The following is an 11,303-nucleotide window of genomic DNA, read 5'->3' as shown; positions in this document are numbered from 1 at the left end:
AGAAATGTAATTAATCTAATACAATTATGTCATCTTGATTAAAATCATATTTTGAAATCGTGCATTGGAACTTTTATTTTTATTTATTTTACTTAGTAAAAAATCTTAGTTTTGAATCACCTCAAATCAAAATATTTTTCTTCACTAAAGTGTTTTTAATTGCATTCGTAAATAATTCTTTTCATAGTCATTGTGCGTATTATAACTCAACATTTACTTGTCACTTTATTACTTATTGCAATTGTTGCGATTATGTACACTTGCATATTTTCGTCGTTCCACATACCGTAAAAAAATGCTCAATAAACTCCTTCACTGTTATTATCGCCGCTCTTCATCCTTCCCTTTTCAACTTCATTATCAATCTATGAACTGATAAGCTTGGCCATGGAATTCATGGAATCTAATAGAGGAACCCTTGCATTACCAGAGTTCTTAAAAAAAACGTCCCCTACAATCCTATATGATTTTTCTAAATCGCTGCCACTATAGGCTACCACCATTAACCCCTGACCCTCTCTCTCGAGACTAGGATTCCTTTACCTTATCCATTTGAGTCAACACCACTATTGGACTTGGCAAGTTTAGGGACCTTATTCTTTTTGAAAATAACAGTTGAATACCTCTAGGATCAAGAACCAAATTATTAATTTCCACCATGGACACCACTGGGTCATTGAAAGTTGGATTAAAATGGGCATTAACACCCAAGATGGACAAACCCTCCTTATTGGCCGACACCCCCAAGTTGGAAGCATTAGTTGTGGTATCCCTCTATACTAGATTAACCAAAGCACTCGAAGCCTACAATCCCTGAAGTAGGAGTTTCCATCTTCTGGAGCTAAATTTTTAAACCTAATTAAAATAATATTTCTAATATTCCCAGCGACTACAAATCCCTGAAGTAGGAGCTTCCAACGATGGCCTAATCTACTTTTCTTTCAAATTAAAATCAGGCCCAAAGTGAGCCATATTCTCATCCCTATTTAAGTCTTCCATCAGTGGCCCAATCTATTTTTTCATTAAAATTTGAGCCAGGCCCAAAATCAACCATGTTGTCAGCCCTAATTAAAGGCCCCACCTCGGTCAAATTTTCTTTTCTCAAAATGCTAAAAGCGTTGGAGACCCGTGTTGCTACCCCGTTAATATTTTTTCTTAAGGAAACCTTGACTTTTCTCCTTTAAAAAATCCCCCTTTTTGAAACTCACTCCTAAATTTGTCACCGCCGCTTCATTTACGGGGATTTTATTTCCGTTGGAGTTCAACACATCAATTTTAGCCATTTCCATTTCAAGATTCTGATGGATCCTTGAGTTATGCCAAGATTTCCATTCAAAAAGCATCCATGACCCAAAGGCCTTTGTCGGCTCCACCACTTTTTCGTTCATAGATGAGGCTCCCACCATTGAATCTGAACTCACCACGACGTCCGTTGCTAACCAACACCAAGGAAAAGGTTTTGCAAGTGGCCAAACCTTCCACATGAGAAACAGACTAAAGGTAACGAGTCGACATCTACTCTTTTTACTACACCACTAACTAGGATTTGGGAGACTAAAGGCTTTTCGAAGTCGATGTACACTACCATCAGGTCAAATTTCCTACTTGACAACTTGTTCATCTGAAAATCAAGTTTAGTAACTTTACCGATTAAACCCCCAATTTCCACCAATATATGATGTTTGTAGAGAAATCCTGGTAGATCTAGCAATCGAACCCACACTGAAGTGTTATTAGGATATGCCTGAAGAGGGTTAAATTTCAAAGTCCACAGTTGTAGTTTGAGATACTACCCTAGCACGATCCACGGTCCTTGGGTAAGTACTTTCTCATAAGCTTCTCGACTATGGAATTTATCTAGGAAATAACCATTCTCCACATCCATGAGGTCAAACTGTTGTGAGGGTTTCTAGATGCTATGGATCCTATTATGCAGGAGGGAGTACGATAAATTCTGGCCCAGTAACTTTACCACTACTGTTGTTGCCATATCTCTGACAAGAATTTGATGAACCCTTTCAGAGAAGTTGACTACATGAACTCCATTAATGGTGGATCTCATAACATCCCCATCTAAAAACTCAAAGTCCTCATCATAGCCAGATCCAAAAGTCCCTCTACCCAAAATTCTGTCTCTCCAAGACATTCCTAGTGCTGAGATTGAGTCCATGACCATATCGCTAATCAAATCTGAGTCCACATCCTTAAAAGAAAATTTTTTAGTCTTTCGATCGCCAGTCAAACTTTCATCTCCTCTGTCCTTAGTTATATTACTTGCACACAATAATTTATCAAAACTATTTTCAAATATAATTTATCCTTACACTTTACGATTTGAATTAATTTTACCATTAGGTTTGCTTTGCTATTTAGATTCTTACACATTTTGATTGGTTGATATAAACATTTTTAAAAGACTTACAAGATTAATTCTTACCTCATTGAGAGTTAAGTTTTATTTTTGAGAATATAACGGTGAGGTTTGCTTAAATTTTCTTTTTAAAGGTCGTGTTCTTTTCAAGCTTTTACAATGACTTGTGATACTTGTAGTAGCAAATGAAGTAATAATAGTAGTGAAAAGCCACCAGTTACCGTGAAAAACTTTACTAGTTTTGCAATGAATGATAGATTCGATACCATGATTAAAAATATGCAAAGGGATCAAGAGGTTCGAGATGCTTAAGATCAACAATGATACACTATTTTAGACACGATCAACAAAAATTTGGCTCATCTAAGTACCCAAATTGATTGTTGGAATCATAATTGGGAGATGAGGTTGATAAGCCTAGTCTTTATGCAAATAATGTTAGATGTGCACATCGCACGAATGATGAGACTTTAGTCAATAATGACATTGAACAACCTTCTTTCTCTAAACTAAAGTTCTTTAATCCACAAATTCATAGAAAGAATGAAGGCTTATTATGATGGGAAAGTTGAGCATAAATTATTATGCCAATTCAAGAGAAGATGGCCAAATGAAAATGATCTCTCACCTATTGTGAAATATTATTGGTTTATTTCAAAATATCATGAGGGTTTCTGATGTCCAATTCAATATCCAACTAGAGAATAAAGTATGACGTGCCTTTTATTGACTCTTACTCTAATGGAAAAGAGATTTGTGATGGAAAACTTTATGAATCGAAAAATATGATTTTGAGATAGAAATGTCTTGTCCTCTTATAGAAATGTATTCTACTAAATCTGATATTCATAATCTGCGTGTGAGAGATACGGAAAGTGATAATGATTGATGTAAAAAGATAAAGAAAAGATATCTTGAACAATCAAAGTTAAATTGATGGTCCAACTTTGGTGAGTAAAAATTTCTACGAGGCAAAATTAAAGAACTCAATTAGAGAATGCAAAGAAAGAGAGAACCTATCCAAAAGAGAGGAATGATTATGTTTTGACTAACTTTATGTAACGCCCTTTACCCTAGACCGTTGTCGGAGTCGAGCACAAGGCGTTACCAAACTGAGCTTACTAATTCGGGGTATAAAAATTTACTTTTAAAATTAATTTAGTTTCATTCATTCAATATGTCCCTTAAAAAGGGTCCTCGAGACCCTAAAACATGAAATTGAAACGGTTCGGGAACAAACCGCAATTAATAAAAAATTTTTGATCACTTGAACAAATCAAAACAATTTATTTCATCTTACATAAATAAATTGTCCATCTGCGTCATAGTCACTAAATAAATCATAACTCGAGTTACGGAACTCAAAATTCAAATCCATAAATTTTCTATGAAACTGGACTCATATATCTTCAGTCTAAATTTGTTTCAAAATTTTTGGTTTAGCCAATTAGTATAGTTATTAGTTAAAGCTTCTCATATTTCAGTGTTTGGCTACTCTGACCTCTGTTCACTACAAATTAGTTTTCTCCCTGTACAGAATTCAAATAACCATGATGTTTATTTTTATTAAAACTAGACTCAAGAAGGAATCTATAAATATAAAGTATAACTCCTAATTTTATTTTTAAAATTTTTAATGAATTTCTAAAGTCATAATAGGGGATTCGGAAATCACTCTGACCCTGTCTCACCAAAATTTGAATATCCTATAAATAAAAAGTCTTTATTTACTATGTTTCTTTCATATGAAAATAGACTCAATAAGATTTAATTATATATCACATTCACTATCTAAATCCATTTTTACTATTTTTAGTTATTTTTTAAATTCATGTAATTATTGCTGTCTGATACTATTTTAAAACTAATTTCACATTTTTCATGATTTCCATAGAATAACTAGCATTTAGGCATACATAACACCAAACTTGTCCTTGATTAGCCATTTCAATAGCTAATCATTATCAAGCATTTAAAACCATTCATTAGCCATATCATAAGATCATACACACAAAATCGTTACGATACTGTACATGTCATACTCAAAATGAAATGTTTAGCTATACCAAAATAATCCTTGTGATAGTGTGCCCGAACCTCTAACATATTTTACGATCCCCGAGTTAGCTTGAAAAAACTATAAAAAGAAGGAAAATAAAGGGGGTAAGCATTAAACTTAGTAAGTTTGCATGCAAATAAATAACAACATTCATAAGAATTATCTTACTACTTGGCATGATACTACTTAATGCAACTTTATTAATTGTCATAGACATATTTTAAATTTCTTCACTTACTCACTTACTTAAATACTTACTTACTTAATCAAATTTATTAATAAATTTTACTTACCTTTTTCCTTATCAAGCATACATGAACATTATATATTTATCTTTACTCTTCTTGCATGAACTTGTCTTACCTTTTTAGTATAACTCGTCTTACCTTACCTTACTTTGATATTCTCTTTAAATTTTTCCGTTGAATCTCTTGGAATATTAAGGATACACGGGTACTGTAACATCTTGATTTTCGGGTTTTTTGTGATAGCCCAAAATAGACCCTAGCCGGAATGTGGTTTCGGGACCACTAAACCGAGTCATAAAAATAATTAATTGTTATATTCTATGCTTACTATGTGTGTGCATGCATATGTGGAAATTTCATTCTCTAATTTTACCCATTTGTATGAGAAAGTATTAAATAGGGATCAAAGTGAAACATGGTGAAATATGATAGGCTAATTTTAAATGGCTTGTTAGTACATGTTAACAAAAAAGGTGGAGTTGCATGTCAAATAATCCCCTTCCTAAGGAGGAGTGGCCGGCCATGACAAGGTTATGGGCAAGGGAACATGTTTCCAACATGTTTTGCTAGTGGTGTATGTAGGAAGTCATAAAATAAAGACTAGCATTAAAAAAAAAAATTTGTTCATCCATTCTAAACACTTTGGCCGAATGTCTTAAAGAAAGAAAAGAAAAATTTGTTCATCCTTTCTCATCTTCTTGGCCGAAAATACTAAGGGAAAAGGGGGAGGATTTTTGCTTCATGCTTGGGTTGGAAGAGACCTAGAAGGAGATTTGGCTAAGTTTGCATCAAGATTAAGGTATGTATGAGGTTGTGTTGGGAGTTTTATACATGGTTTGGTTGCTAATTTGATGTGCATGTTAGTCATGGCTCAAATCCTTGTTATGCCATGGAAATGGTATTTGGCCAAAGTTGTTATGGTGATAAAGCCATTGCATGCTAAGTGTGAAGCTTGATGATGATGCATGCAATGATGGATTGTCTACTCTTGAGTAAGATTTTGAGTTTTCTTTTTGTGTTTAACCATGATTGAAGTTGAATGGAGCATGATTGTCATATTCGCCATGATGCATTCATGAGCATGGTTCATGCTTCTTGCATGTTAGTTAAAATTTGTATTTTGGATGGCTATGGACACCTTGAAATTCGCCATGCTCATATTGTATATATATGTTTGCACATGATGTTTTGGCTATGAAGTAAGTGATGAATATATTGGTTTAAAGAAGAAGATGTGGAAGAATGCTTGTGAAATTGCAAGCACAATTAAACTTAGCACACATATAAGTGCTTGATGCTATATTATAAGTTTTAATACAATGTGCAAAGCATTAACTAGTAAAATGCATCTGTTTTTGTGAGGTATTAAGTGCAAAATTGGCCTCAACATGTACATGAATATTCGCCTTGGGTAGCCTATTGAAGGCCTTAGCTTTTCCTTGATGCTCAAATAAATTGTATTGAATTGCTTGATGCAAGATAAAATGTGCATGACCATTGTGTATTCAAGCTAAAGAGTGGCCATATGACCATTTAAACTCCTTGTCATATTCGCCATAAGTAAGCACAATGAGGTTTTAATAAATTGAATTTGTTTGAATTAGCTCAAGAGCTAAGAGGGCCACAATTGGACAAGGGAAGGAAAAGGTGATCGAATAGCCGAAAAAGCCGTTCGACAACATCCGAGGTAAGTCCTCAAGAAGTGACCTTACTTGAATTATGTGAGATGAAGTATGGATGTGTATGATTATTGATTTATGTGTATGAGAAATTGAATGATACCCGGCTAAGTCCCAAGGCGAATATGCTTGTGAATATATGTGCGTTTGAGCCTTAGTAACGAAAATGAAATATGTATGTCCAATGATTATTGATGTATGTGTACATAAGAAATTGAATGATATTCTGCTAAGCCTCAAGACAATTATCTTGAAATTATATTCGGGTTAAGACCAAGGCAATTGTGCTAGTGGTTATATCCTGCTAAGACCAAGGCATTCGTATGAAGTTATTCTATCCTGCTAAGACCAAGGCATTTGTGCACGTGATTATATCCGGTTATATTCAAGAATCTTGGGTGGAGGTGAGTGTTGGTTCTTTGTAATGAATTCAATTAGTACACTCGAAAAGCCCAAAGGATAAGGTACGTTATATATGCATTGAAAGTCGACATGTTTGAGCAACATTCGCTCAATCGACTAATGAATTTCGATTATTGAATTGATTGATACTTTGTGAAAGTATATAATGATGAAGTGTGAAGTAAGAATGTGTATTAATGAAATGATGCATTTGGCTATGTGAATGTATTCTTTGTAATTAGAGTTGATTATATTCCTTGAGACTTACTAAGCATAAAAAATGCTTACCACATTACTTTGGCTCTCTGTTTTATAGATTTCGCCGATAACAATCGGATTCGCGATCAATAAAGTCGAAGTCATCCACACTATCCACGCCTCTATTTTGGTATAAATTTTGGTTGAACTTTAAAATGGCATGTATAGGACTACCCCTTGTTGGTTGAATATGTTGTGATGTATATATGTACGGCCATGCGAAAATGGCTCGTAAAAGTGAAGTATCGACTTAGACTAATTGTGGTTTGTATGTATATATTTGGTGTCATAATGTGGCTATGGCTTGGAAATGGGAATGTTGGTCATATGATCAGCCATTGGCATGGTTAAAATGATCATATATGAATCTATGTATGGCAAGACTAGTTGGTTCATGGAGACTACCTTAAAATAGATCTTGCCAAATTGCAGTGGCGTGAATGTGAAAAATCACCAAAATTGTAGGAATGGAATTAAATAGTGAATAAGCTATGTAAATGAACCTTGATGAGTCTATTTTCATATGGAAGAAACAAAATGGTCATAGAAGTTACATGTTAAGAGATATTAAAGCTATTGTGAGACAGGGGCGAAACGGTTTCGGGTTTCTGTCATAACTTTAAAATTTACTATAAATTATCCAAAAGAATTAGGAGACATACCTTATATGTACAGATTCCATTTTGAGTCTAGTTTCATTAGAAACAAACGGCACCAACATTAAAGCCCTGTGAGAGAGATATTCAAGTTATACCGTGCGAAGGTCGAGCAATGATCCTCGTAACATGGGTGACTTTAACTAATAAACTGTACTAATTGGCTGACCAAAATTCTAGAAATAAATCCATGGATGGATATATGAGTTTAAATTGTGGAAAATTTACGAAACCAGGTTTAGAGTTTTGAAACTCGAGATATGATTTTAAAGCGACAGTGATGCGTTTTCAACTGACGGAAATGTCAAATGGATGGGCAAAACAAGTGAACTTGGCTTGTTAACCCTCGTGTCCCACACCGCGATGGTCTCGTTCGGTGTTACATTTTCATGATTCTTGATATTTTAAGTAAGTTTCTAAAATTTGGTATGTGATTATGAAATTCATAATTTGGGTATATAAATGGGCTTATGGAAGGCCCATGAGTTGGCCAAAACCCGGTAGATTTTTTTTTAAATTTTGGACTTAGGAGTTAAAGGTTCTGGCGAGGTGCCCTTATATAAAGTTGTGGGTAAAGTGTATCACAAAAAGAGCCTTGGTAAAGTGGCAAGGGTGACGCCACTAAGCTTCAAAAAAAGTGGCGTGTGGAGCATAGAGGAAGACTTGGGTTCGATTCTTTGGAATGGCAAAGGTAATGTTATTTTTATACTTGTGCATGCTAGAGTTTAAAGCTGGATGGAATTCTATGGGAGAGAGTTTAAAATAGTCAAGATGCATGGATTAAGGAGGGGTAAGGGGAGAGATTTTAGGGATTTGAGAAAGGGATAGAGCCTAGCCGATTTGAAGGGATTAGAGAGGGATTTGAGAGAGGGTATTAGGTTAGCAATTTGGCATTAGGGTCTTAGTTGTGCCGCTTTCTCTTTTGTTTTAGTTTTTCTCTTCTTTCTTCTTCCTAGCCAAATCTACCATCTTTCCTCTCATCTTTTTCCCTTTTCTTTTCAAAAACCACCCATTACTTTCCTCTACTCATTTATTATTTCTTTCCTTAATCTCTACTTCTGCCGAAATACCGCAAAAACCGAAATCAGTGAAGATAGAGGGGTGCCGATTCTTTGTGACCAGCAACCTTTTCCTTCCTTTTCAATTGTTAGCGTTCAATTCCTTTACCTTTTAGGCATTCGGATTCAAGAGGAGTAAGACTGTGGTAAGTACTCGAACTCTAAACAATTCCTAGAGTAACTTTTGGCCAAAAACTGAAATCCTTCTAGTTTAGAGAGGTGGTCGAATGTGGGTATAGGCCTTATAGGGTCTTCTTTTAATATTTTTGTGGTTTATTTAGTGGAGCAGCAAGGTGTAGTGTCGACTTGGAGTAGCTTGGATCACCGGAGTGGCTAGACCTAGTCATCAATTGCGACAAAGGTAAGATTCCTAAGGCTATTATGGATGGTGGCCGAATGTGTAAGTATTAATATTAGATGATTTTTGGTTTAGTTCAATTATGGGAAGCTGATTATTAACGATGGATTATAGGAGAAATCGTGTAGGAGATCTCGTCGAGGAATATCGCCAAACAAGTGTGTAACGAACCCTTTTCATAAGCTTAAAGCGATAAATGTCGAAAAGCCGAAATGCTCAAATTTTGGCATTTCGAGGACTCGTGAGCAAGCGAACGCTCATTAGTTAGTTAGATTCGTTGAGATGATGATCAGGAACATTGGAAACGGTAAGAACGTGATTTTTGACATTCATGGTAAGTTGGGTCTCGAGGGGCTGCAATAGGGCCCAATAGGCTTTCGGGCCAATTTGGGTAAAATTGGTAAAAAATGGAAATATGTTAAATTGCATGTTAAGACTGTTAATACTGTTGTGGATATAGGCTAAATGGGTCTAGATGACGAAATTGGCTAAGTAGGGCCCATTAGGGGTTTAGGGCCCAATAACTCGATTTCGCTAAAAAAAAAAAGGGCCAGAATCACTGTTGCACCCATGAATTGTTAGTAACCGTTAATGAACATGGAAACTGTAATTTTTGGTAAAATTACAAGATTACCCTTATAACATGAAAATGACCGTTTTACCCCTAGGTAAAAATGACCATTATACCCCTAGGATTTATGTATGATTTTAATACATGGGATTTTGATAAACATGGTATGTATGATATGCACATGACATGTATGATATGCACATGATATGTATGATATGCACATGATGTATTCATAAATGCATTGGGTTGGGTTTTTATATAAATGGAGGAAGTGAAAAAGGGCTTATGCCCCAGTTATTAAAAGGCTTATGCCCCAGTTATCAAAAGGGCTTATGCCCTAGTTATCAAAAGGGCTTACGCCCTAGTTATTAAAAGGCTTATGCCCCAGTTATAAAAAGGGCTTTTGCCCCAGTTATTAAAAGAGGCAAGGCCTCCAGTTATATGATAAAGCAGCTAAGTTGACAGTGGAGAGTTATGGCGGAGTGGGTCGAGTTAACCCCACATGGTGTGTTAGTTGGTACGGGTGGAGAGTAGCGGATGGTGGGTTGAGTAGTCTCCCCAATTAGGCTTGCATTCTTTCATTGACATTATATGTGATATTGAAATGGGCCTATGGGCCATACCGTTTACAGTAAAGGCTTCGGCCCAGTAATATGAAATTTGAAAAGGCTTTGGCCCAATGTTATGAAATATGAAATATGAAAAGGGCTATGGCCCAGTACATGTTTGAGATTGGATTTGGGCTTAGACCCAACAGGCTGTTATTGTTTTGGGCTCTGAAAGGAGCTTGTTGCACACTGAGTTTCCAAACTCACCCTCTTTCCTTAATCTTGCAGGTGAGCTTTGATGTGGGGACTTGGGCCGGAGGGGATTCAGAGTGGCCACGGTGATCGCTTTTGGACCTTTAAATAAGCGTTGGTTTTCATTTAATTTCCTTTAATTATTATTTATTTTTGGGTTGTAATAAGGCTATTTTTAACTTTTCTTTTATTTCTTCTTGGGATTATTTTATTTTTAATAACTTCAAACTTGGTTGATAATTGTTCAAATGGGCTAGACTTAAGACGTGTTTTCAAAGCGATACTTGTTTTCAAAATATCTCAACACCACGATTAATCGATTTATCAAAGACGTCCACTTAAACAAATTTAAACTCGATATAACAAAGTGTGGCTATGGTTGTGGGCATGTTTAGAATTCCAATCAAAGAGCTTGGTACTTAAGCAGCCTTCATGGCTCATCTCCTCTGTCTCGGATACCTACCTGGTGCTCAACTTCCATACACTTTGTTAACTCAACAAAATAGATGGTTTTTAAAACACTAAAATGGAACGTGGGTTTTCAACTCCAACGTGGCACGTCAGATTCGACCATAACGTTTGGGCCGAGTTTGGGGTGTTACAGGTACCTTTCCATTGCCATGACTTGTTATGGTCTTACGTGGTATCCTTTTGAAACTTACCATTGCTATGTCTCGACATGGTCTTACATAGTATCCTTGCCTTATGAACTCACCAATGTCATGCATTGGCATGGTCTTACATGGGACCTTTGCCTTATAGTAACTTATCAATTTCATGTCTTGACATGGTCTTACATGGTATCCTTAAACCCTTAATGTCATAACATTTGTATCCTATACA

At 35.6% G+C, this 11,303-nt stretch overlaps 1 long non-coding RNA gene across 1 annotated transcript; it reads left to right on the top strand.

The window, feature by feature from the left end:
* Positions 1-1,123: 1,123 nt before the first annotated feature.
* Positions 1,124-10,737, top strand: LOC128290372 (uncharacterized). The gene is made up of 2 exons (XR_008280175.1): positions 1,124-1,500; positions 10,497-10,737. It is a non-coding gene; the product is annotated as an uncharacterized LOC128290372 (long non-coding RNA).
* Positions 10,738-11,303: the final 566 nt, after the last annotated feature.

This window comes from Gossypium arboreum, chromosome 3, assembly GCF_025698485.1.
Source record: "Gossypium arboreum isolate Shixiya-1 chromosome 3, ASM2569848v2, whole genome shotgun sequence".
NCBI lineage: Eukaryota > Viridiplantae > Streptophyta > Magnoliopsida > Malvales > Malvaceae > Gossypium > Gossypium arboreum.
This window is presented reverse-complemented; position numbering and strand designations above follow the sequence as displayed.